The following is a 20191-nucleotide window of genomic DNA, read 5'->3' on the forward strand; positions in this document are numbered from 1 at the left end:
CCAACTCGATGGACATGAGTTTGAATAAACTCTGGGAGTTGGTATGGACAGGGAGGCCTGGTGTGCTGCGATTCACGGGGTCGCAAAGAGTCGGACATGACTGAGCGACTGAACTGAACTGAATGACATATGATGTTGAACATCTTTTCATATGCTTATTTTCCATCTGTGTATCTTTGATGAGGTATTTGTTAAGGTCTTTTGCTCATTTCTTAATTGGTTCATTTTCTTATTGTTGAGTTTTAAGAGTTCTTTGTATATTTTGGATAACAATTCTTCATCAGATAGATTTTGTCCAAATATTTTCTCCTAGTCTGTGGCTTATTTACTCATTCTCTTATTAACTTCACTTTTGTAGATAATAAATGGTATAAATTGTTGAGAGCTTACCATACACAAGCACTGTGCTAAACTTCCTACATATATTATCTCATAAAAGTCCTATGAGGTACTGTGTTTATTGAGGTTCTGGCTTCCGCAATGGCTCAGCTGGTAGACAATCCGCCTGCCATGCAGGAGACACAGGAGATGCTGGTTCAACCCCTAGGTCAGGAAGATCCCCTGGAAGAAGAAATGGCAACCCACCCCAGTAACTCTCGCCTGAAAAGTTCCATCGACAGAGGAGCCTGGTGGGCTACAACCCAAAGGGTTGCAGAGAGTTGGACAAGACTGGGCGACTAAGCACACAGCACAGCACAGACTGTAAGCAGCAGAAACTAATTCTGGCTAGCAAAGTAAAGAAGAAATGTATTGAAAGGATGATAGGGTACCACATGGGATAGGAGGCAGAATTGAACAATCAAAATTAAAAGAGTAGAAACCCACTCTTGCCTACTTTTGTAGGCTCCTTGCTGCTAAGTCACTTCAGTCGTGTCTGACTGTGTGCGACCCCATAGACGGCAGCCCACCAGGCTTCCCCGTCCCTGGGATTCCCCAGGCAAGAACACTGGAGTGGGTTGCCATTTCCTTCTCCAATGCATGAAAGCGAAAAGTGAAAGTGAAGTCGCTCAGTCGTGTCCGACCTTCAGCGACCCCATGGACTGCAGCCTACCAGGCTCCTCTGTCCATGGGATTTTCTGGGCAAGAGTACTGGAGTGGGGTGCCATTGCCTTCTCCTTAGAAGGTGGATTTGGAGATAAATCTGGGCAATCCTGTTGGCTCCTAGTTCCTGCTATCTCTTTGTTCCAAATACCACTTTTCTTTGATGGAGAATCTGATTGGGCCAGATATGTATCCTCGGGCCAATCAGGTTGAAGGGACGTATGTTACAGGCACAGCCACTGGGGCCCCTCACCCTTGTATAAGGGGTGTTCTCAGAGAAAGGGAATCCATGTGAACCAGTTAGTCACCCAAAGGGTGTCTGCTGCAAGCACATAGTTCTATCAGTCAAAAGGTCCTGGCACTCAAAAGTGGATCACTGAAGCACATTATTAAGGGGATTAAGAGGGAAGAGCTTAGGGAAAGCAGCCAGATATGCTAGAGTGTCTTGGGGCCGTGATAGCAGGGAGCTGTTCCGTGCCAAGCTTGAAGAGGAAGGAGGAAGTAGTGGTTTTTGAAACCTGTGGAGAAAGCTTAAAGGAGAAAGCTGGCTGAAAAGTAGCTGTGGTTTGGGGGAGAGGGTCACAACCAACTTTCAGAAACCCAGCAGTGTGGGATCTAGGGAAATAAATACCAAGTTTCCACTCTCCTCTCACCTGCCCATTTCTTGGACACAATCAGAAGCCAGAGAGCAATGGAGTCCCTTGACATGATTCTTAGAGGCCAGCCTCCCGGGACTCCAGCCTCCCTGCACTCCTCTACTCTTCAGTGTAGAGAAGAGTGGAGAGTGGATATGCAGAGGCAAATAGATGGCAGCCAACACAATAAAAATACAAATTTCAGCTCATGGACAATGACTGTCAGGTTCAGAGGAGGTAGTGACTGGTTTAGATTCACAATTAATTGAGACTCAGAGTTAAGGTTTGAACTCAGTCTGACTGCAGAAACTATGCTTTTGACCACTGTTCTCTCAGGTGAAAATGCTGAATTCAAATACTGACTCCTTGCAACATCACCTCTTAGCTGTAGCAGCAGGAAGAGCCCATAGTCCCTCAGTAGTGCTGGTTTCCCTCAGAGTCCTTCCTCCTGGGCTCTGCGGGGCCATGTGGCTTGGAATATCAGAGGCAGTCAAGGTAGAGTCCAGGCTTCCTGACACCATTCAGGCAGCTCCACTCTCCTGGGGGTAGGCATGTGATCAAGATTTAAATTGCACTCCAATTAAGCCTCTCCTTGGGGGACCATTCTCACACTTGGACCTTGCACTTGTGAGAGCTAATGCCCATTCCTCTCACATAAATAGGCCCATTAGTGGCTTATCTGTCTGGGCTTTCACTTTCCTGCTGCTACATGGGACGCCCCAGACAAACACATTTCCAATCAGGCATGCAGAAGAAAATATCATTAATGGCAATAATATTCATTCTATGGTTTTATTTCCTTTCCCATTATTTTCTAACTCTTTAACTTATTTAATAAGAGCTAATACCTATGAGAAGGAAATGGCAACCCACTCCAGTGTTCTTGCCTGGAGAATCCCAGGGACGGGGGAGCCTGGTGGGCTGCCGTCTATGGGGTCGCACAGAGTCAGACACGACTGAAGCGACTTAGCAGCAGCAGCAGCAGCAATACCTATGATATAGATGTTATCATATCATATCATATCACCAGGGATTGCCTGGTGGCTCAGATGGTAAAAAGAGTCTGCCTGCAATGCAGGATACCTGGGTTTAATCCCTAGGTTGGGAGGATCCCATGGAGAAGGAAATGGCAACCCACTCTAGTATTCTTGCCTGGAAAATCTCATGGATGGAGGAGCTTGGTGGGCTACAGTCCATGGGGTTGCAAAGAGTCAGACACGACTGAGCGAATTCACTTTCACTTTCATGATATACTTCTATGTGCTAGACACTGCCCTGTTTTTAAATACATGGATTGTCTCATTTCATCTTGACAATAAACCTAGGAGCTAGCTAGATACCACTTAAACCCCACTTTAAGGTGAGCAACTGAAACTTACAGGAGTGAAGTATGGAGCCATAGGCAATAGAATTATTATTAAGTAGATCCAAGATTTGAACCCAGACAGCCTGGCTCCAGAGCCCACAGCCCTTAGCCATGTTGAGGGCTCTTCCTGCTCTGGATAGCTTGTATTCATAAAACAGTGAATTCTAACTACCCCTATGCCACTTTAGAGGCGAAACTTTAATTTATTTAGAGAATAGAGGTAGGAAGGGTACAGACTGCTAGGGATCATCAAATATCAATGTGCTCCTATAAGGTTTCCATCTGTACTGCAGTAGACTTGTGAGAGGGTAACAGTCAGGAAGGCAAGGGGTATCCAAACGGAGGAAATAGCCTGCAAGTGTCAGACATTTTTATCTCCCTTAATCCGCAGAAGGAAACAAACTAGCGATATTTTTTCCTTCTCTATACAAATTTAAAAGGAGGCTTCTCTTAAAATACTGTGTTGCCATAATGACACCTGGTTTCACCTGAAGTTAACTGTTCTCAAACTAGGCAATGGCAACCCACTCCAGTACTCTTGCCTGGAAAATCCCGTGGATGGAGGAGCCTGGTAGGCTGCAGTCCATGGGGTCCCGAAGAGTCGGACATGACTGAGCAACTTCACTTTCACTTTTCACTTTCATGCACTGCAGAAGGAAATGGCAACCCACTCCAGTGTTCTTGCCTGGAGAATCCCAGGGACGGGGGAGCCTGGTGGGCTGCCGTCTATGGGGTCGCACAGAGTCGGACACGACTGAGGCGACTTAGCAGCAGTAGCAGCAGCAGAGATAACCAATGCCTTGTTCTTATGGGAATGTTTGTCTTAAGCTATGCTAATGTACTATGCATTTACCCCAAACTCTGTCTTCAAGTCGGTTCCGCCTCTTGGCTCAGAACCTACTTGACAAACCAGTATGTTATACTCAGGTATTGTTCTTCTAATCTATGTAAACGAAACTATTTGTATGACGATCTACCCTTCTTCAAGATTCAAGTTAAACCTTTTTTGGCCCAGGATGAACCATTTGGTGCCAAGATTATCCAAAAATGCATCTTATGGGTGAGGGGCCTGGTGCCATTCTGAGTTTTAAGATATTCCTTTCTTTCATTAACAGACTGCTAGTGACTATGTAACATCCAGCTGAAGACTAGCAGGGGGGGTACTCTTTCTGCCCCCTTCTGATGCCTATGTCAGAAGCTTTCTCTATCTCCTTTATACTTTAATAAAACTTTATTACACAAAAGCTCTGAGCAATCAAGCCTCGTCTCTGGCCCCGGATTGAATTCTTCTCCTCCAGGGGCCAAGAATCCCGGCGTCTTTGCATGATTCAACAACTTTCAGTTGGAGACATGTAACTAAGTCTGGCTCATTCGATATGTGGAGGAGTGATATACACCATTTTCAAGCCAGGCCATAACCTCCCTGCACTCTGGGTCACTCTCTCTTTTCTGTCTATGGTTCTAGAACTGAAGAACTCTGAGATGGCTAAATTGCCATTTGTAAGGAACTTGTTACTGCGTGGGGAGGGCAATGTAGAAGAGTTGCCTGACCTGCATTGGACAGTGACATAAGTGAGAAACAAATCTTTGTCAGATTTGACCATTTAGAGTTTCGGGTTTATTTATTATTGCAGTATAGCTTATTGTACTCTAATATAAATTTCATACTCATACGGATATTGGTACCTCTAAGTAGGGCACGGCTCTAACAGCTTAACAGTCTAGTGGTATACTGAGCAGAAAACTATTGTTGAAGACTAGAAATACCTTAGCACTGTAGTGCTGAAACATTATTAATTGATCTAACTTGGGGGGCATAACCCATGTTTATTAATAGGACGTTTCTAGGAGAAGAGATTGAAAAGCAGAACATTAGTAGTGTATGCTGGCTACTTCTGGCTGCAGTTGCCAAGGTACTACAAGAAAAAGATGAACTCAGAATAGAATTGGCCAGACTGGCGGAATAAATAAAAATCAAACAGACAAACAAACAAACACCTATGACCCAACTATATGCTATCTACAAGAGACATGTGTTAGCTTCAAAGACAGAAATAGGTTGAAAGTAAAAGATATACCCTCCTCGATAGCTATCAGAGAGAAACGAAAACATACATCCACACGAAAGCTTGTACACAAATACTCATGGCAGCGTTATTCATAACAGCCCCAAAGTGGAAACAACCCACATGTTTATAAACAAATGAATAAACAAAATATAGTATATCTTCACAATAGAATATTATTCAGCCATAAAAAGAAACGAAGTACTGATTCATATTACAAAGTAAATTAACCTTGAAAAATTATGCTAAGTGGAAGAAACCTGACACAAAAAAGCGCATATTCCGCTTATATGAAATATCTAGAATAAGAAAATACAGTCAGAAAACAGATGAATCTAGGGCATAGAGGAATGGGAAATGGGGAGCGACTGCTAACGATTGCAAGGTTGTTTTTGGGGGTGATGAAAGTATTCTGAAATGAGACGGGGTGACGGCTGCACGGCTTTGTGGGTACACCAAAAACACACTAAATTGTACTTCTTAAAAGGGTGAATATTGTGGTATAAAAATTTACATCTCAATTTGAATTTAAAAGCACAAGATTGGTGGCTTTGTTAATTAAATTAAATGCAATAGACAAAGTCCAGTATACTGAGGCCTGCAGAGTTAGAAAAGCTGACTGCTTTTGGTTCCCGTATAGTAAGAGATGGGCATTTAAAAGTTTTTGCATGACAAAGGCCCAAGAAAATATCTCAGTTGAAAGTGAATCATGGAAAATACCTGATGAAACGTAGGTTCCTTTGTTCCAGCTAGCTTCACCAGCTAGTTTAAGTAAATCACTCTCACATTGAGAGTATGTGGGGGCAAGAAGGCAAAAGAATAAAGTAAACATGAAAACTATGTCTTACAAATGGAACACTGAGGGTGAATATTGGCAAATAGAATCGTCTGGGTGCAAATAGGTCAGACACTAAGCAAATTTTTGAGGAAGCTGTATTGTCAAAGAAACCACAGGTGTGTGTAAAAAGTTTGAGTTCTTCAGTTAAGCCATAAACAACCTCTGGGAGGAAGTTGCACAGCCCCTAAGAGAGCTTTCTCCCCAGTTCTCTCTTTAGATGTGGACAAAGAGAATATGGGTCCAAGAGGAAGCCCCTCCCAGGGTAGTGCCAAGGATCGCAAAGAACAGTAGGGGAGAGATCCTGCCTCAGGCTAGGCAGTAATTCTAAAGGCTGCCCGCTGGTACTTCAGCAGTGTAATACCAGTGTATTCAGCAGAGTCACACCAGCGTAGCTGTGGGACGGTGACCACTGTGGGTCTCTCATTCTCCCCTTTCTGAAGGGGAATGTTAATTGAAGTTATCCTATTCCTGTTCCATCACTGTGTATTTGTATGTTGGCATGGGTATGGGTCAACTAACCCAGGTAGTTCAGTGTTAAAGAATCCACCTGCCAAAGCAGGAGATGCAAGATACCTGGAAGATCCCCTGGAGTAGAAAATGGCAACCCTCTCAAAGGTACTCTTGCCTGGGAAATTCCATGGACACAGGAGCCTAGTGGGCTACAGTCCATGGGGTTGCAAAGAGTCAAATACAGCTGAGCAACAGAGCACCACACACGTGGGTATGGGATGGACAACGCGCCCTTTTAGTGCACGGTCTACAAACATTCACATGTGTTCCCAGCAGAGAGGACTATGAAGCACAATGACAGATTGGATTTTGGGTTGTTTTCCGTGAAGAGCAATGGAAGGTATTGTATTTGTGAAAGAAGGAAACCAAAGGGATACTCAGTGACCAGGAGAGTACACTGTGGTGGAGACAGTTATTGTTTACCAATAGGCTTGCCATTGCTCCTTTAAATTTTTCAGCCTATGATGTTGGCTAATAATTTTTCTTTCTTGTAATGTCTTTCTGATGTCAAAGTATCAAGTTTTTGCAAGCCTTACTAAATGAGTTTGGGTTCATCTGTTTAGATGGGTATTATTTATACCTTACATTTTTGTGATTCCATTTGGGCTTTCAATTTCCCTTGTGGAAGAGTTTTAACATCAGATTCAATTTCTTTGATAAATATACAACTATTGGTATTTTCTATTTCTTCTTGTGGCGATTTTGGTAAATTGTATTTCAACAAGATTGAATGTTTCACCTAAAAATTTCAATTTATTGACATAAATATGTGCATATAAAATGCCAATTTAGTGGCATTGAATTGTTTATGATACTCTGTCATTATCCTTTTAAAATATGTAAGGTCTGTTGTGATGTTCCATTGTTTTTATACCTGATTTTGGTATTTGTATTCTCTCTCTCTCTCATTTTTTTCCCTCTCTGTATCTGCCTTGCCAGGCATTTATTAATTGTATTAACCTATTCAAAGAAAACACTTTTGACTGTTGATTTTCTCTATTGCATGTCTTTTTTCTATTTCATTGATTTCTGCTCTTTATTCTTTCCTTCTATTTGTTAGGGGTGGGAGTTAATTTGCTGTTCTTTTTCTGAAAGTTTTTAAGTTGGACACTTACATCACTGGTGTTCAACCCTATTTATATTTTAATATATAGATTTAGTAGCTTCCCCGATTGCTCAGAGGGTAAAGAATCTGCCTGCAATTCAGGAGACATAGGATCCCTGGGTCAGGAGGATGTCCTGGAGAAGGGAATGGCAACCCACTCCAATATTCCTGCCTGGAAAATCCCATGGTCAGAGGATCCTGGTGGGCCACAGTCCAAAGGGTTGCAAAGGGTGGGAAACGACTGAGCGACTAAGCATGCACACAATATATAGATTTAATGGTACAGGTTTTCTTCTAGGTACAGCTTCAATCGTGCTGTTGGCCACACACCACCTCCCTTCTCCCATACATCAAGTAGTGAAAGGCTCCTAGCTGGTGAAAGTGCAGGATGGAACCTGCATGGAGCTCTGAGTCACTGTTTGGAGGAAAGCCATACAGGAGAGTTACCTGACCTGCACCAGCTTGTGATATAAGCAAGAAATATAACTTTGATGTGTTGAACTAAGTTTTGTTTGTTTGTTTTGAATAGGTTTGCCATTGTCTGACTTATCTTGGCTAATGCAAGAGGGCCTACATTGGTCTATATTAAAGAAGACTTCTTCTCTTTGATTTTTCCAAGTTATACATACCATGAGAGGGCTTCCTTTGTGGCTCAGCTGGTAAAGAATCTGCCTGCAATGCGAGAGACCTGGATTTGATCCCTGGGTTGGGAAGATCCCCTGGAGAAGGGAAAGGCTACCCACTCCAGTATTCTGGCCTGGAGAATTCCATGGAATTCCATGAACTGTATAGTCCATGGGGTGGCAAAAAGTGGGACACGACTGAGCGACTTTCCCTTTCACATACTATGAGATTGTTGTTATAGGAGGTTTTTCCTGAATATGTAGGGGTACTGGTGGGGTATTACAGCACAGCACACAATAGGAAATAACTTTACATTGCATATGTCCCCCTCTTCATCCCATAGGAAATTTTTCATTGTTTCTCTCTTTGACTTGGTCCTGCCCCATAGCCAGGTTTTGGATTCCCTTCTCTATTTAAGCTCTTTCTTCACAGTTCATATTTTTTCTTCTTCCCATCCTTCCTATTCCAAAGCAACTCAAAACTCTCTAGTTTTTGCATATAGCTTTTCCTTACCTTGGATAAAATAAAATTCCTAGTGTTCTCTCTACTGACCAAAGTGCACCTAGAGGTCTGGGATGGAAATGGGGCTGTGAGTAGTGTGTTGGAGAATCGGGGGTGGCGGGGAGCTTCCAAGCCAAGGGGTTTTTTTCTGCAGAACCCAGAGTTGTGTTAAAAAATTTTCCTGCCACTTTTTTCCTATTCTTTGGGTTTTTATTTATTTGACTTCTTTCATTTTTTTACGTAGTTGAAATCATGCTCTGTGCTGTACTTTTATAACTGAATGTTCTATCATAAACATTTACTATATTACTATATGATCTTGGTAAGCACCTTTTTTACATTCACACTTCTTCCTTTTTATCACGCCACAGTTATCAATCCCAAGGTGTATAAAAAGGACAAAGCAGTGCCCTGAAATCACACCCACTGGACGGAGAGCATTTTATACACTGGGCTACGTGACTTTGGCTTCCGACAGTTGGACTGAAAGAAGAGTATTCAGAAAGTCTGTGGAGTGACTGATTGGACAGAGCTGTCCCTTATCATACTGTAACTGAGCCATGGTTCTGGCTGGATAGCTTGGGGTCCTGGGAATCAGGACTGCCAGGCTCAGATGCATCTGAATGTCTGGAGCAGTTGCCGGGAGGGTCAGGAGCAGTCTGCTCTCAGAAGGATCTAGGAATCACTTGGAAAGGGTCCAGCCTGTGCACATTGTTCCTCTTGTCCTGACTATCCTGAGTGAGGGGCTATAACGGTCAGGTAATATAAGACAAGTAAGATGACCTGGAATCTGCCTTTCTTGGAGGCCTTCCGTGTGATCGGTGCAAATGCTTTTTCACCTTCCCTGTTCAGGCCCAGGGAGGTGACACCCTGATGGTACCAGCCCTTGTTTATCATACAGATCCCCATGGTTCCCTGCACCCTACTTACATCTTATTAAATAGTTCCTTTATTAAATTATCTGTTAAGTCAATTCACCTAATGTGAATGTAGTATCTGTTTGCTTCTGACCCTACCGATATAGAAACTGTTCTGTTGATGGCTCTGGAGAGGCCCCCTGGAACTCTAGTTCTCAGCAGCCAACTCTGGTGATGGAGGATGGGATTTAAATGGTGGACACCTAAAGGAGAAGAAAGCACAAAAGGTAAGGTCAGAGACTGTGACTTCATTGACATACTTCAGAGATCCCTGGTAGGAATGGAATTTGACGGTGCATTTGGGCCTAAGTCATTGGGATAGATAGAGATCAGACAGATCTGATTTGAATCAGCGAGGTAGGGTGGTGGTATTAGGAGGCAGGACCATTAATATCACCGGATCTTATTCCACTGCTCTCTGGAGAAGGACTGAGCACAAGTTAAGACCCTGAGGGAGCATGAATGATGATTAAAGCTAGAGCCCACTGAAGTAGGAGTAGGGTGGGGTGGGACCTGGCCTTGGAGGGCCTGCACAGGGTCTGGCTCCTCTAGAACTTTGGCAGAAGGAACAAAGATCCTTACAAAGCAATATGGGGAGGAAATTATTCCCCACTGACTTCCAGAATATACTCATATGGAAGGAATGTTTGAGAGAGAATTGGAAACTTCCAGAAAACACAGGGTTTGGGGATGATGGGCATGAGGAATTTAAAAACAGGTTTATTTATAAATAAATTATTCATAAATGCTGGAAAAGTGACAGGATTTGGAAAAGTTAATTTGAAAACATCAGCACCCTGGGGCACTAAGTCTGGTTTTATTTACCCAGGTCATGTGGTACTTTCTTTAGTAAAATAAGGAATTTATATGGAAATAAGGAATTTATGAGGAAATCAAGCTGTCACTGTGTAATCTTTACAGAATGTCCAATCAAGAATACGGGGCAGAAATAAAATGGGAGAATATGACTCAGGTATTGTTCTCCTAAATTCTCCCAGGGCCTTTGCATATACTGTTTCCAATGTGTGGAACCTGGAAGGAGGTCAGTTTTTCTTGTTGTGTTCTGATACAGTGCTTGTACTTCTCTTTCTAGCATTGTCACTGTTGAATTTATGTGTTCAAGTGGTCCTTTGATTAATGTCCTGTCTTGCTAAATAGCTGTAACCTGCATGAAGGCAAGAACTGTTCTGCTGACTGTTGTTGCTCAAGGGCATGGGGCCTGAGCCCTGCTAGATATTCCATAGGTATTTCATGGATGACTGCTTGAAGGACTTTTAGAACATGTTCCCAAGTAAGAACAAGTGAACTACAGTACATAATTCTCCTAATCTTGGGCTTTGTGTGTGTGTGTGTGTGTGTGTGTGTGTGTGTGACTGTGCTGGGTCTTCGTTGCTGTGCACGAGCTTTCTCTAGTTGTGGCCAAGTGAGGCTCCTGCAGTGGCTTCTCTTGTTGCAGAGCATGGGCTTTAGATGTGCAGGCTCAGTAGTTGTGACTCGTGGGCTGTAGAGCTCGGGCTCAGGAGTTGTGGCGCACGGGCTTGGATGCTCTGTGGCATGTGAGATCTTCCTGGACCAGGGATCAAACCATGTCCCCTATACTGGCAGGTGGATTCTTTAACACTGAGCCCCCAGGGAAATCCCTAACCTCAGGCTTATATTTCATTGTTCTGTGTAAAGACCTTTTTCTGACACCACACTAGCATGCTGGGAGCATTGACACCAGATTCAGCATGGTAACTGCCCACATTGGGACTTCATGAGGAAGGGTAGTGAAGACTTCTTAAGTCAGTCAGAATCCTGCCCTCACAGAACAAAAGACACACAACTCCTTTGACTTCCCTGAAATTGTCAAAAGGTTTGATCTTACCTCAGAGGTCTTGCATCTCAGAGTGGTTGCCACTACTATGCAAATATCATGGTGCTCTGACTCCAACTTGGAGAAGTTCTGGGTGGTGATCTCTACACTGTACTACACTCTTCCCTGTTTCCTTTGATGGGAGATTTTAGGCCTGGTGTAATCAAGGTAATCACAAAATCTATGGCAGTTATATTTGGATGTTACAGAGCTGCTCAGTGTGGCCAACAGGAGATAAGTGGGAGTGTGATATGGTGGCTTCATTAAAAGACATTTGGGATGTGCTGCATGGCACAGAGCACTGTATTCAATATTTTACAATATCTATAATGGAAAACAATCATATAGCTGAAATCAGTGCAGTAACTGTCTTTCAATGACTGGCTTCTTACACTTAGCATCGTGTCCTAAGGTTCATCCATGTTGTCACATGTTACAGGATTTCCTTGTTTCCTAAGGCTGAATAATCTTTATTGTATGGATATATCATATTTCCTTTGTTTATTCATCCATCAATAGACATTTAGGTTGCATCCTCATCTGCCTATTGTGAACAGTGCTGCAGTGAACATGGAGTGCTAATCTCTCTTTGAGATCCTGATTTCAGTACTTTTGGATAACTGTGCAGAAGTGGGGTTGCTGGATCATACAGTAATACAACTCAATAGCAAAAAAGCCACCCTAATTACCCAATTTAAAAATGGGCTAAACACTTGAATAGACACTTCTTTGAAGAAGACATACAGATGGGCAACAGGTAATTGAAAAGATATTCAACATCATTAATCGTTTGGGAAATGCAAATAAAAATCACAATGAGATATTACTTCATATTTGTTAGGATGGTTATTATCAAGAAAACAAAAGACAAGTGTTGGCAAGGATGTGTATACACTGTTGGTGGTAATGCAAAATGGTATATCTGCTGTAAATAGTATGGAGGTTCCTCAAAAAATTAAAAATAGACCTACCATATGGTCCTTCCTCCCTCTTGCTTCATGAAACATGGATGAGATGACTGAAGATCTAGTTGTAAGCTTTTCTTAGCAGAGGACATGCATGCTGCCTGCATGCTAAATTGCCTCAGTTGTGTTGGAGCCTATTAACTGTAGCCTGCCAGGCTCCTCTGTCCACGGGATTCTCCAGGCAGGAATATTGGAGTGGGTTACCATGCTCTCCTCCAGGCGATCCTCCCGACTCGGGGATTGAACCCATGTCTTTTATGTCTTCTGTATGGACAGGCAGGTTCTTTACCAGTAGCACCACATGGGAATCCCTAGCAAAAGAAAGGTGACTGCTAGTTCCAACAAGGATGAGTTCACACATGAGGTCAGGTAAGCTGGTGACTGGCTCAAGTGGGGTTTGTCTGGAATATGATTGTAGATAGGAACCATGCAGATGGGCCAGCTTTGGGGAACAGTCGGCAGGTAATAGACACCAGTGACTTCCTACTGCAGGAGTCTGAGGGTCTGTGAAGTGTCTGTAAAACCCAACTCTGGACTATTTACTGAAGGGAAGAGAAAGAAATTTTTCTCTTATTTATCTCATTGCTATTTTAGGTTACCCTCAGCTGAATCTAATTCCCACTAATATATTTAAGAATACTCAGTTATTGGTAAACCACAAGCTTTTGCAATGATCATTTAGAAAGGATCTGGACGTTGACATACGTCACTGAAAATTTATCTGGCTCAAGTGGGGTTTGTCTGGAATATGATTGTAGATGGGAACAATCAGATGGGTCAGTTTTGGGGGACAGTTGACAGGTAATAGATACGAGTGACTTCCAATTGCTTTGTTTCTCTTTCCCAAAGACTCACCCTTTAGACAAATCATGAGCCACGGGGACTTTTGCCCACCCTGAACTGTTTTGGGCTTGTCCAGTGTTCTCTCCAAGCCGTCTGAGGATTTCTGGGTGGAGTTTCTGACTCGTGGTGACCTTTGTGTTCTCATTCCTTGAGCTGTGTGGATTCTCTCTCCTCTGGCAGCCACCCTCCCTTCTTTCCTGAGTCCTTCCAGTCTGGAGCTCAACTCTTCCTTCTTTGTTCCCTCACAGCACCTCTGAAAGTTTGGGGATAAAATGGTTGGTAAACAGCCATTTGCCCTGGACCTGTTCACACTTAATGGTTCAAAGAAACAGTGGAGTTGTGAAATAACAGTTTTTTAAAAATTCAATTTTGGAGGTTTTTTAAACAATTTTTTATTGTAGTAAAACATATAAAACATAAAATTGCCCGTTGTAACGTGGACAATGCTGCATACATTTCAGTGGCATCAATTACATTCACAATGTTGTGCAATCATCACAATTTTTGGATTTTTGATTTCCCAAATCAAAATCTTATGCAGAGTCCTCCTCTCTCACCCAGAGGTGTCATTATCCTCAGTGAGATCATAGTGAGGTCATTCTTAAATAATCAAAATTCAGGATCTTGAAAAATGTCTGTGCTTCTCTCTTGTACAATGTAAACTGCTCCCATTCCTCCCTGGTAGAATCCACAGAGCTCAGGATGGATTGGGTGTTGACCGTACTGTAAGGACTGAGGGTGGCCAAGAGCCTGGAAGCAGGTACCGGGGGACAGGACAGCTCCAGGCTCTTGCTTCTGCTTCAACCTTTGACCTTTGATCTTATCATTCATTAAATGGTTGGGTGGGCAGTTCTGAATCAGGCATTCAGGGGTTGAAAAGAGGATGGCCTGGGTGTGGTGTGTGTGTGTGTGTGTGTGTGTGTGTGTAAGGGCCTGGGTGTGTGTGTGTGTAGGGGCCTGGGTGTGTGTGTGTGTGTGTGTGTGGGTGTGGGTGTGGGTGTGGGTGTAGGAGCAGTGAGGGAAGTCTGCATTTTCAGGAGACAGAGGTCATAACCTCATTTGAGGCTCTGCTCTGCTCACTTTCTTTTCTTCCCTCCCAGATGATTCTGAAGGGCTACAGTCATGCTAGATTTTGATACCTGAATTTCAAATTATAAAGTATGAGGTGAAGGGAGTTTGGGGCAGATACTTTGGGGCGTTCAGACAATGACTTAAATGTGCAAGATGTTTGAGGCTGTGATTCCTGTCTATAGGAGTCCAAGGGCAGAGTCTCACCAGATGGTACAATGGTTAGGCTGATGGTAGAGTTTGGAGAGTATGAAAAACACACAGACATGGGAATGAGCTGGAGCTACAGCCCAGCATGGTGTTGTGCAGAGTCCTGGAGGGAAGGCAGAGACAACAGGCCATTCTTAGATGCGGAAGAGGACTGCTAATTCCTAGGCTTCCATTTAATTACAGGGACCATGTGCCCAGGTGGGTCCTGGGGAACAACAGCCCCTGACTACTGAGCAGGTGTTCTGCGGGCATGCAGTCTTGGCTGTGGGCCCCAAGCCTCGAGTCCCCAGCCACTGGCCCTCTTCACTCCAGTCCAGAGAGGAGTGACTGGGAGACGCTAAGCCCAAGGTCCCCAGTCACCCCGAGTGCACATGCCCTGGATCTAGACCTAGCTCTCACTCACACTAATTTTCAGAGTGCTCAGGTTTGTCTCTTTCCTTTCTATATTTCATTTCAGGAAGAAGGAACTGGCTGCCAACTGTAAGGGTAGAGTCCTATGCGACTCTAGCTTGCTTACAGCTGATTGGCCAATCAGAAGTCAAACACTGCTGGGGAGGAGGGAGTTCCTGGTGGCCTAGTGGTTAGGATTCCAAGCTTTCACTGCAATGTCCCCAGGTTCATTCCCTGGTTGGGGAACTGAGATCCACTGCATGCTAGGTACCAAAAGAAAAAATTCCTGGGGAGGGAATTGAACCTCCTGCTGGAGTGGCAAGGCAGGTCGGGGAAGGCTGTACCCTCAATTATGCCACGGTATCAGTGGGGGCCACAATGCCCTTCCACTCTGGAGCCAGGAACACTGCCCCAGGCACGCTTCCTCTAGCCACCAGTCGCTCCTGATGGACCTATTTCTGTCCCGTTGTTAGATCATATGCCATGATTTCAGTCCATTCAATTAGTAGAAGGCCCTGGGGCACTTTGGTTTAAAAACTGGATACATTTGCTGAGATTCTGCTAAGCACTCTCAGAAGCAGAACCCTCTCTTATTGTCTCCTTGGGGAGACATATGCTTCTGCAGTGCAGGAAAGAGTGGTTGTTGTTGTTCATTGTCTGAGCCGTGTCCTACTCTTTGTGACCCCATGGACTGTAGCCCACCAGGCTCCTCTGTCCCTGGGATTTCCCAGGCAAGAATACTGGAGTGGGTTGCCATTTCCTTCTCCAGGGGATCTTCCCAACCCAGGGATCGAATCTGCGTCTCCTACATTAGTAAGTGGGTTCTTCACCACTGAGCAACCAGGGAAGCCCTCAGGAGACAGTAAAAGGAAACAGAGAAACTGGTTATTTGGAGGCTGCTATGGACACGACTGAGCGACTGAACTGAACTGAACTGATGCCATCTTAGATGTGCGTGTGTGCATTGTAGAACAGTTACCCAGAGTGGGGTGTTAGTAGGAGCCGGGGGGATGATGCACAGACCCCAAACACCTCTGGGCTTCCAAAAATGCTCAAATAGCCCGCACCTGCCAATGGTATCAGGAGTCAGAGCACTCTGGGAGGTAACCGACAACTCTGAGTCCAGTGCTCTCTAGAGTGTTCAGGTCTGGATGATTGGAGGGAAGTGCCGGTTGGAGGAGAGGGCTCAAGAAGTCTTCTGGCGGCTGAGGCCTGGAGGAGACACTGGTGGTGCTGCTGGGGGAAGACGGTGGGGCAGGGGAGGTGATTTTGTTGGCAGCGACAAGTTTGGTTTTCATGTTGAACTGAGGCTACAGGAGGGATGGATTAAATCAATGGTCTTCAAAGTGGAGTGTTTAGGATGGATGATCCAATGGGATATAAAAGAAAAATTTAAACTTGTACTTAAACAGACGTACCATGGATATCATGGCTTCAGTTCCAGATCACCATAATAAGGCAAGGATCACAGTAAAGTGAGTCATAAGAATTTTTTGGTTTCTCAGTGCATGTAAAAGTTGTGTTTACATTATGCTGTAGTTGGGACTTCCCTGATGGTCCAGTGGCTAAGACTCCACATTCCCAGTGCAGCCCAGGGCCCAGGTTCGATCCCTGGTCAGGGAACTAGATCCCATATGCCACAACTAAAATGTCCAGCACGCTTCAGCTAAGACCTGGCACTGTCAAATAAATAAATAAAAATAACCATTAAAAAGTATATGTTATAATATAGTTGCTTAAGTGTATAATAGCATTATGTCTAAAAAATAATATACATACCTTAATTAAAAATATAAAACAAAAAATTACAACAGTAACATCAAAGATTACTGATCACAGATCACCATAACAAATACAATGATGAAAAAAATGTGAAATATCTTGAGATTTTCCAAAATGTGACCGAGACATGAAGTGAGCAAATGCTGTTGGAAAAGTACTTCTAGTAGACTTGCTCAACACAAGGTCACCACAAAACTTCAACTTATTAAAAATGCAGATTTGCTAAGTGCAATAAAGTGAAGCAGAATAAAATGAGGTATTTCTGCTTTAGTGTACAAATAAATAAAAAAGTCGAGTTTCACCAATACTTTCTGTATGGATTGATAAGGCACGCTTCCTTAACACTTTCACCACAGGTCCATGTCATGTATCCTAGTAGAGGGTCCCCAGGGAAAGGAGGGGAGAGGGGGACAGTGAAACCCTCACTGGTTCAGTTACTTTCAAGTGAATCGTGTAGCCCAGGTTAGATAGATTACACTACCTAACAATCATTTAACTAATGCTCACAAAAGGGACAAGTGGGTTGAAAAGGTTCCGGCAAAGAAATCCAAAGACTGAAAATGCAGTTGTCCTTCTGTATCTGTGGGTTCTGCATTGGCAGACTCAACCAACTGCGAATGGAAAATACTTTTTAAAATTTCCAGAAAGTTCCAAAAGGCAGAACTTGAATTTGCAGTGTGCCTGGCAATGATTTACATAGTATTTATATAGTATTTGGTATTGTAAGTAATCTAGAGATGATTTCAAGTATTTGGAGGATGGTGCGTAGGTTATATGCAGATATACCATTTTATATAAGGGACTAGAGCATCCATGGGTTTTAGTATCTGTGCAGGTACTGGAAGGGACACTGTAATATGGATAGTGCAAGCAAAAGCAAACTCAGAAAAAATGGCAGGGCTAACAATTTCCTACTATTTGTATGAGATTCGTCATGATGATATCTCTGACATGGAAGTCTATCAGGAAAAAAGTTTAAATTTGTTTAAAAAAATTCAAAACATGGATTTACATCACTACAGTTAACAACCAGCCTAAGGGTTTATTGGACCTTGAGGTATTAGCTGATAATAATATAAATATGCCATCATGATCAGCTAGATATGTGCATTCTATCCACCCAGAGTGTGAAGACAAAACTCTACAATTTTTTCCAAGTCATGTGATGCTTAGTTGCATATTTTTATGAACTGTTATTAAATATAATAAATATGTTTAGAAATCCCTGTTGAGTAAAATCTCTTTTATTTAATAAAATCTTTTTTATTCAATAGTAAAAGACAAAATGGCAGTCAGTATCACTGGGAGAAAACTACTGTTCTATTTGCCATGGTTACAGTGACTGAAGCGGTGCAGAGAGAAGATGGCAACACATAAAAGGGCATTCTGTAGAAAAACACATTATCAGGTGTTTGAGAAAGGTTTAGAACACATGGAAGTTGGCTATATGATTGGATGCCAGTTGCTAACATGTTGCACTTCAGTCTTTTCAATGAAGGCATTAAGAAGGGAATACTTTTTGTGCTCTACTAAAGAAAAAGTGTGTTTATAATGTGAAAGATATATCTAGTATAATATGCTGTAGTTTTTATGTATAAGAGTAACCACCAACGGAGTGGCTGCCCAGACTGGAATACAAAACTATGGATTGGGGGCAGGGAGGGACTCCATATGAAACTCATCAGTGGCATCATTTACTTACAAATTGCAACAATACAGAAATTGAAGTTAGAAGAGCCAAAATATAGGATGTGGATAATATGGTTAATTTGAAAAAAATTAAATACAGTAGAATCTTTACAATAATTTATAATGGGATGTGGGAGAAGGCAATGGCACCCCACTCCAGTACTTTTGCTTGGAAAATCCCATGGACGGAGGAGTCTGTTAGGCTGCAATCCATGGGGTCGATAAGAGTCGGACACGACTGAGCGACTTCACTTTTACTTTTCACTTTCATGCATTGGAGAAGGAAATGGCAGCCCACTCTAGTGTTCTTGCCTGGAGAATCCCAGGGACGGGGGAGCCTGGTGGGCTGCCGTCTATGGGGTTGCACAGAGTTGGACACGACTGAAGTGACTTAGCATAGCATAATGGGATGTGGATGAGACTATGAACATTTTTTATATTAGTCAAGGTTTACTGATCATCCCAAGGGAAAGAACTTAAAAGTTGTGGAATTAAAAGATGTGTTTCTTTTTTTTTTTTTTAAAGATGTGTTTCTTTAAGAAGAGGGCAGTTGGACTTCCCTGGTGGTACAGTGAATAAGAATCCACTGGGGACATGGGCTCGATTCCTAGTCTGAGAAGATTCCACATGCCATGGGCAACTAAAGCTTTTGTACCACAACTACTGAGCTCTAGGGCCAGAGAGCCACAGCTAATGAGCCTCTGTGCTGAAGCCCTCGAATCCTAGAGCCTGCCTGCTGCTAATACTGAAGCCGGTGTGCCTAGAGCCTGTGCTCCGCAAGGAAGAGCAGCCCCTGCTCGCTGCAGCTAGTGAAAGCCCTTGCACAGAAATGAAGATCCTGTGCAACGAAAAATAAATAATAATGAAAAAAAGGAAAAAACCAGTTATTTCAAATTTGCTGGCCTCTTGCTTGTGACTGTCTGTGTGTGTGAGCTCACACGGAAGCACACACACATCCTCACACCCACTCCCCCCTGCACACACATATATATACACACACACACACACACAATGTATCCCTTCAGGTAAAGGTGATGTTTTGGGAATTAATATGACTGTGCTTTAAAATAATCATGTTATGGGGAAAGCATTTTGAAAATTGATGTTTGGAACTGTTTCTATTATTATGTGATTTTAATGCCAAAATGAAGTGTCTCATTGCCAACTATAGAGACTGGCATAGCCACAGCCTCCAAAATTAAGAAGTACACTTTTAAAACCCATTTTGCATTCTTCCAAATGAAGAGTTTCTGGAGTTTAAAAAATCCCATTGTTAAAAATATCCCCAGAAACAACTGATGAAAATGAAACGGCTTCTAAAACATCAACCAGCTTATACTGGTTTTTGCCTCCCCAACCAGCTTAAACTGGTTCTGCTTCCTTCAAATAAGTTCATTAATCAAACCTTGACTTATTTTACAGAGACAACAGTGCAAGATGGGAAACCATCTCTCCAGGATGACCCCCAACCAAGAATCTTCAGTCTACAGAACTCAAAGAATCAAAAGGTTGCCACTGGAACCCTTAACAAAGCAAAGAACTAAGTCATTCAATAAGGAAAACCTGGCTTCCAGTAGCATGACTAGCTTATATGTTCTGATTCAAGACTAGCCAATCAGCTTCCAAGTTTGAAATTCCCCTAACCCCTTAAATTTTATTTAAACCAACCCTGGATCATGGAGACAGATTTGAGAGCTTTGTCTCCTGTCTCTCTGCTGGTTAACCTCACAATAAAGATTTTTTCCCCCCTCAAAACCAGTGACATATTATTGGCTACTATACACAT

The 20191-nt window shown here is 43.0% G+C and overlaps 1 long non-coding RNA gene across 2 annotated transcripts in view; it reads left to right on the plus strand.

The window, feature by feature from the left end:
• Nucleotides 1-20178, plus strand: part of LOC113904874 — a 32697-nt gene extending 12519 nt beyond the window's left edge. Inside the window, exons 3-5 of one of the 2 annotated variants that reach the window (XR_003514587.1) lie at nt 9711-9830; nt 10602-10645; nt 19828-20178. This is a non-coding gene — a long non-coding RNA (uncharacterized LOC113904874). The remainder of the gene's footprint in view (nt 1-9710; nt 9831-10601; nt 10646-19827) is intronic. The other variant, XR_003514586.1, reaches the window with a different exon arrangement.
• The last annotated feature ends 13 nt before the right edge of the window (nt 20179-20191 follow it).

This window comes from Bos indicus x Bos taurus, chromosome 15 (genome assembly GCF_003369695.1).
Source record: "Bos indicus x Bos taurus breed Angus x Brahman F1 hybrid chromosome 15, Bos_hybrid_MaternalHap_v2.0, whole genome shotgun sequence".
In the NCBI taxonomy this organism is placed as follows: Eukaryota; Metazoa; Chordata; class Mammalia; order Artiodactyla; family Bovidae; genus Bos; species Bos indicus x Bos taurus.